This window comes from Nansenia antarctica (assembly GCF_963989245.1).
Source record: "Nansenia antarctica genome assembly, chromosome: 2".
NCBI lineage: Eukaryota > Metazoa > Chordata > Actinopteri > Argentiniformes > Microstomatidae > Nansenia > Nansenia antarctica.
Window position 1 is genome coordinate 13,442,626 of NC_137675.1, and position 7,608 is coordinate 13,450,233.

Here is a 7,608-nt window from a genome sequence, read left to right on the forward strand (position 1 = left end):
AATGCTGCCACCCGTCTGGTGTTCAATTTCCCCAAATGTTCCCATGTCATCCCCTTCCTTCGCACCCTTCGTTTGGCTCCCGGTTGCAGCTCGCATCAGATTCAAGACTCGTGTACTGGTACTCGTCTCCTTACTTGCAAGCAATGGTCAGCCCCCAAACCCCTGCCCGGTCACTCCGCTCCTCCACCCTAGCTGGTCGCCTGGCACTGTCGCCTCTACGTGGAAACAGCAAACGCGCCACTCGGCCACGGCTTCTCACTGTCCTGGTGGTGGAAAGAGCTTTCCACTGCTGTCAGGACTGCAGAGTCAATTAATCCTTCTTCAAACATTGTGACTGCCAATGGCCCCTGGTCCTAGCATAGATTACTTTTTCTTATGATGACTGTTGGATAGATGATTCACTTACATAGACAAATGTATTTTTTCTAAGTCACTTTGGATAAAGGCATCTGCTAAATGCTATAAATCTAAAAATGTAAATGAACCTCTCCTTTATTGTCGTTTATTTGAAGTTGAAGCTTGATCCTAAAACTTTTCATGAGCATTATACATCAAAGTCTAATAATCAGCTCTGGGATTTTCGCCCTAAGACCTTAAAGCTCAGACTACTTCCAGACATCAATAGCCCACCCCAGACTATGGTGAACATGATGAGACACCGAGGAGGAACGTTTTCTCCCTTCGCCCCACAGAGCGAGCCTCACACACCTCACCTCACGAAGCCGCACCACAGAGGAGTCACCTTTGTTGATCAAAATCACACGGTGATCTGCTAGGTGATCTGGTAGTATGTGCACACACACACACACACACACAGACAATTGCACATGCGCACGCACACAAACAGACACTTGTACATGCATACATACACACAGACAGACACACACACACACTCCCACACACACACACACACACACAACCCCCCCCTCCCAATCCCCCCCCACACACACACACACACACCCCCCCCCCCACACACACACACACACACACACACACACACACACACACACACACACACACACACACACACACACACACACACACACACACACACACACACACACACATTAGTATTGTACGAAAGAAACAGCTGCTAGGGGAAGAAGACAAATCCCCCTCGGAGAAATGGCTGTCATAGCGATTTAACTGCATAATGGCGTTAACGTCAAGAGGCCGGGCAGCTTGTACCAATTTAATGCTCATTGCTCTCATATGCTAATGCAGCCAGTCACCCGGTGACCTCCGCAGCTCCAGAGCTGATGGTCACTAATGACTGAGTGGACACAGGTAATGAGGTTATCAATTAAAAGGAGGTTTGCTCTCATTTGTCGCAATTATAATGTCTTTTTTTTGTGGGGGGGGGGGGTGGTGGGGGGGTTAAAGGCTGGCAGGGGGAGATGGAGATGTTTTGATTATTATTAACACTGAACGTAAGATGTTAATGTTAGCCTTTGTTGTAAGTTAGCTCGCTACGTCAATATAGCTAGCTACCTAGCATCGACTACTACGCTGGTATCGATCGCATTGCAGTAAAACTAATAAATGAATTAGACAAAAATGTCTATCTTTGCTGGTAACGATAATCCCACACCCAGCCCTTGACGTAATCGGTTCTTGGTTCTAGACCAGCCAAGGGTTCGTGCCACTCTAGAACCATTTTTTCCTGGCTGAGAGACGGTTCTTTTGATGTTGAAACGCAAAGAACTAGTTCAAGATTAGGCACCAGTTACGAACCGGCCCTCAAACTGCCTTGGTGGAAAAGGGGTAAGAGTTGGCCTCTTGTAGGACTACCCACCAGTGGAGGCTGGTGGAGGTAGAAATCAGAGGACAGGCTCATTGTAATGCATGGAATGGGATGAGGAACACGTGTGTTTGATACCATTCCCTATTCCATTCCATGCATTACAATGAGCCCAATTTCTGCCTCCACGCCTCTGCTACCTGGATATGTGATCCACACATGACCACTTTCGACCAGTTAGAGTCACATTCAGTAAGAATATATTTCCCTTTCTTTGTGGAAAATGTTGGATTTTTACCGAAAATTCATCGTATAGGAGTACAAGGTAAGGTGTTCCTTTATTCACTAGAAGATAAGACTTTATCAAACTTTGCAGTACCATTCCCTACCTTGTCCCTGTCTTCCACTTTGAAGTGAATCCCAAAGTGAAATGGATTACGACCCACCAAAAGTAATTGATTCTTGGTTGTTGGAGAGAAAAATAATCTTCAACTCTGTGTATCGCCTGTGTATTCAAATCATTCCTCATTCTGTCCCCCCCCCCCCCCCCCCCCACACACACACACACTCACACACAAACACACACTCACATACCAGTAGAGTATATTCTTCCCATGTACACATTACGAGTGTGTGCATGTGTGTGTGTGTGTGTGTGTGTGTGTGTGTATGTGTGTGTATGTATGTATGTGTGTGTGAGTGTGTGTGTGTGTGTGTGTGTGTGTGTCTGTGTCTGTGCGTGCGCGTGCGCGCACACGCGTGCTCCTGCCTGTTTGTGTGTAGTTGTGTGCATGTGTTGTGTGCGTGTGTGTGTGTGTGTGTCATCTGAGGGCACTCAGTATTCCTCTCAGCCCCCACCCAGATGCTGTCAGCCCCCGGGACCAGGAGTGGAGGAGCACGCTGGGCCAGGGCTCACTTCATCCTCAGTCTGATAGGCTATGTATTATTTAGACCAGCAGTCTGGGCCAAGGGATACACCGCTCACAGTGAAGGATGGCATGAGGGGGGAGAGAGAGAGAGAGAGAGAGAGAGAGAGAGAGAGAGAGAGAGAGAGAGAGAGAGAGAGAGAGAGAGAGAGAGAGAGAGAGAGAGAGAGAGAGAGAGAGCAGGAGAGAGAGAGAGAGAGAGCAGGAGAGAGAGAGAGAGCGAGAGAGAGGAGTATGAGCCAAGTGAGACAGCAACGTGAGACAGAGGATGCCCCTTTGACTTCAATAGTGGTTGCACAGCTTTATAACCTTGGTATCTCTAATACACACACACACTCACACACAATATTGCAGATTCACAGATGCAGACAGACACAGATGCAGAAGCATAAACAGAGACACACACACACACACACACACACACACACACACACACACACACACACACACACAATTACAGATTCAGAGATGCAGACAGACACAGATGCAGAAGCATAAACAAACACACACACACACACACACACACACACACACACACTCCCATTCAAAAGCCCATTTTCAAAACAACTCTGGCGTTTCTACTCTAACTCACATACACTTTCAAGCTGTTTGCTTTTCTCCTGTCCTCCATCGCCCACCCACACTAGCTAACCCATTCCTACTGTGTCATCATTAGATCCTCAGGCTATCTGACAGTAGAGGTTAGTGTGGGTCAAAGACACAACAACACACTTCCCTATCTACACACACACACACACACACAAACACTCTCAATGACTATTGTGCTTCCATATGTACCACGTGTACACACACACACACACACACACACACACACAACATCCCCTTAAAATATGCACACCGCTGAACCTGCTTTACTCTATCACACAGAGTGAATATCCACCAGCTTTCTCATGCTAATGAATTCAATTAATCAGAAAAGGACACATCTGATCATAGGCACAATGTGTGTGTAAGTGTGTGTGTCATGTCCCGCAATATCATTATTATCCACCCACCCACGTTCAGCGGGCTGTGAAGGGCGAGGCGGGAGAGAGAGAGAGAGAGAGAGAGAGAGAGAGAGAGAGAGAGAGAGAGAGAGAGAGAGAGAGAGAGAGAGAGAGAGAGAGAGAGAGAGAGAGAGAGAGAGAGAGACAGAGAAAGACAGAGAGAGAGAGAGGAGATGAGGCCTACATGTTTGATGTCGGGTTGTCTTTCTCATTTGATTATCCCCAATTCGCAGTGAAATATGTCTGGTATTAGGGCGCCTGATGGCCCTCTTTGATTACACACTGGTTCTGTTTGAATGACTCGCGCTCAAGGCGATATTGTCTCCCCATCGCGGTGATCTCTCTCTTGACTGTGTCTACCCTTGTGGATTTATTTGTTTTGGCAACTACCTCACTCTATCAAAAGGGGTCTCTGAGATGAGCCGAACTAATCAAGAACACATTTTCCAATTCAGCCGGTGTTTTGTTATTTGGATGTTTAATCAACAGGATAGAAAATACGGTAACCAGGTTTGATTGAATGCAGTAATGTGGCTTCCAAGTTCATATCCGTTCACATGGTTCAATACAGTGGAGGCAGTTGGAGGTTTCATACCATTCCTCACTCTGTTCCATGCGTTACAATAAGCCCGTCCTCCGATTTCTACCTCCCACCAGCCTCCGCTGCTTCGACACTGTCAAACACAGCCACTGCGTAGGTTCTGTATTCTACTGGTCTGCGCGGTACTTGACATTCCAAGCTCATAGATGCACCAATTGGAGGTCTTTGTATCCTTACATCCTCCAAGTCCTTCGGGGTGTCTCCGGGGCGATCATGCAACATCCTGACTTTGCTCAAGGACTCGTCCGACTTGACGGTCTCACACACACACACACACACACACACACACACACACACACACACATGCCTGTCGTCCAAACCTACACACACACACACACAACCAACTCTCTTGGTCAGGCTCCGTCGACCATACAGATGACAGACAGACAGAGGGAGGGAAGGTTCTGGAGAAGGAGAGAGAAAAGCAAAGCACGACCTGGCAGCTCAGCCAGAGGATCCAATCCCCCACAGCCTGTCAGGCTTTTTATTACCATTATGTCTGTACTTTTATCACTGCGCCCCGGCACACCAAATCTCTTAAAGCCCATGGGCTGCAGCCAGCGAGAAGCTTGTTGAATGGCGAGCGGGGCCCTTATCTGATCCTGCGGCGGGCCGTGGCGGGCTTCAGCCAGTCGAGCGTGGGTGGTTGGGAGGCGGCGGTACAGGGGTGGAGGTGGAGGGGGACAGGGGAGCAGGGAGGCTGGGAGGGGAGCTCCCCCGCGAGCACTGTGAAGGTGGGATGGATCATATCTGGAGGTGGGGAGGGGTGTGTGTGTGTGTTTTGTGGCACGGGTGTCGCCGGGTTGTGATGGTCACAGAGCATCAGTCATGCCAGAGGGGAGCTAATGGGGGAGAGAGAGTGAAGGGGGAGGACGTGTGTGTGTGTATGTGTGTGTGTTCACGCAGGTGGTTCTGGCACCTACCGCAGCAGGCGGAGGTGCAGTCAGAACTGTTCACACAGAGAGGATGATGACAGCGGTGGTGCAGGAGGCAGGAGTGGGGCGTAGATGGAGTAGTTGACACTCTTCATGAAGAGGAAAGAGAGAGAGTGAGACAGAGAGAGAGAGAGAGAGTGAGCTCAGTTCAAAACGAACGCTGTTCTTGAGACTGGAATGACTGACACTAAAAGGCTTCCTTCTCAATTTCAGCTCATGAATAAAAGTCCTTCAGCCAGCGTCTTCTGAGCGATCTCCACCCTGGGCGTGTGTTGTACCGCAGTCGCGTCGTCCTGACGAAGATGTCCTGTCCAAAACGTTGGAAAAAAACGAAAACATTGTGTCACCGCCTTGATTAAATCGGAGCAGCGTAACAGTTTGATTTCTGGGTCTTTTCACCTCAGAGCACTGGCAGACTCGGGGGGGGGGGGGGGGGGCAGGGGGGGCAACCGCCCCTCCTGGTGCCCCCATGGTTGAAAAAAGTCTCTCTTAAGTGCCCTTTTGAGTGGCAAAAATGCCCTTTTGAGTGGCTAAAGTGCCCTTTTGAGTGGCGAAAATGAGAGGATGTGCCCTATTGGTGCCCCTCCAATGGTCTAAACTTGACCGTGTGCCCCCACAGTTGAAAAACGTCGCACTAAAGTGCCCTTTTGAGTGGCAAAATTAGAGGATGTGCCCTATTGGCTGCCCTTACAATGGTCTAAACTTGACCATGTGCACTGATGGGGTCCCATGTTGTGCAGTAGGTGCCTTTTTTTTCTTTTCGCCCCTGCCCTTCAAACAGCCTGAGTCCGCCACTGCCTCAGAGAATGTCTTTTTGTCCTGCTCCTGCGATGCCTTTAGACCAGGGGAAGGCTGGTGGAGGTAGAAATCGTAAGGCAATGGACGGTATCAAACATGTTTGACGTCTGCATAGTAGCAGGAAGTTGTCGTCGTCGTCGTCGTCGTCCCCCCCCCCCCCGCGCGAATGCTAACTGTAATTACATAACCACATCAGTCTTGGCCGGGCGTTGGGTTTCACTGGGATGACAGGAGCCATTTCCCGGGTCCTGATGTGGACTGACACTTTGCCGCGTCTGATCCTCCCCCCTACCCCCCCCTCCCCGCCCCAGGCTACTCCTCCACCACCTCCGACTCCCGCCGCGACAGGAAGTAGATAACATTACCGTCACCGTGCTCTCTTCATCAACCCTGGACGACAACGCCACGACCTGTCGCCACCCTGTCATCATCATCATCATCATCATCATCATCATTCCCCATGAATATTTAATGTCTCCCTTCTCTCTGTCTCTCTCTCCCTTTTTCTCTTTCCTCCTCCCTCCCCTTACTGTTTCCCGAGATGACTTGTGTCTTGGTGAACACTTTGTGACTGGCCAGGGTGAGTCAGTGTCTCGTTGAGAGCCAGGCAGCTGGTGACAGGGTTAGGGAAGACAGGAGGAGGTGTGTGTGTGTGTGTGTGTGTGTGTGTGTGTCTGTGTTGTGTGTTTGTGTGTGTTGTGGGTTTGTGTGTGTGGTGTGTGGTGTGTTTGTGTGTGTGTGATGCAGGGTGACACAGTGATGCAACGTGTGTGTGAGGCACGGAGCACTGGCATCATGGGCGAGGCGAAGCAGAGGTCGTATGAGGCACGCGTTAGTGAGCTCATTGGCGGACAGATGTTCCGAATCCTACAGAGAGCAGTTTGAGACAAAATGTCACCACTCTATTGAAATATATATCAAATGTGAAATGTGAAATATCAAATGTGAAAGGCTATTCATTACTCTTTCTAAGTACTAGAATTTTCTCACCCACTTTTAAATCAAAGGAATATGAATTGAGCTCTTCAGAGTACAATCAGTTCTTTGACCTCGACACGTTGACATGAATTATGCTTAACATCATTTCTTACCAGAGCATTTTGCTAGTTTATTCGGTCATAAAATCACACCACTGTACAGACCTCAAATAGCGCTCCAACCTTAACTGACAGTCAGTGACATCACAGGATCACACCGCTGCCACCAGTGTGTATTTACCACCATCACTACCCAGGGTGCTTCGTGTCTGCTGTGACGCAGGCAGAGAGGCCAGCGGCTCACGCTGGCTAATTTGACCGTATTTCAAGGGGAGAATTACAGTCGTTTTTGTCCAGCCAGGCCCACCTCTGCTAAAGCCCTGCAGACTAGGATGATGCAGAGAGAGAGAAACAGAGACGGAGAGAAAATGAGAGGGGCAGCGGGAGGGAGGGAGGGAGAGAGATAGACAGACAAAGCAAGACAGAGAGAGAAAGAGAGAGCGAGAGAGAACTCTGACATGACCCATCATTAGCTCAGGTTGAAGCCTTTCAGCGCTGCCTAGCTGGGTGGCTGTAAGCTGGGAAGAGCAGCAGCGGAGCTGGTGGAGGGAGAAGTCAGTCGC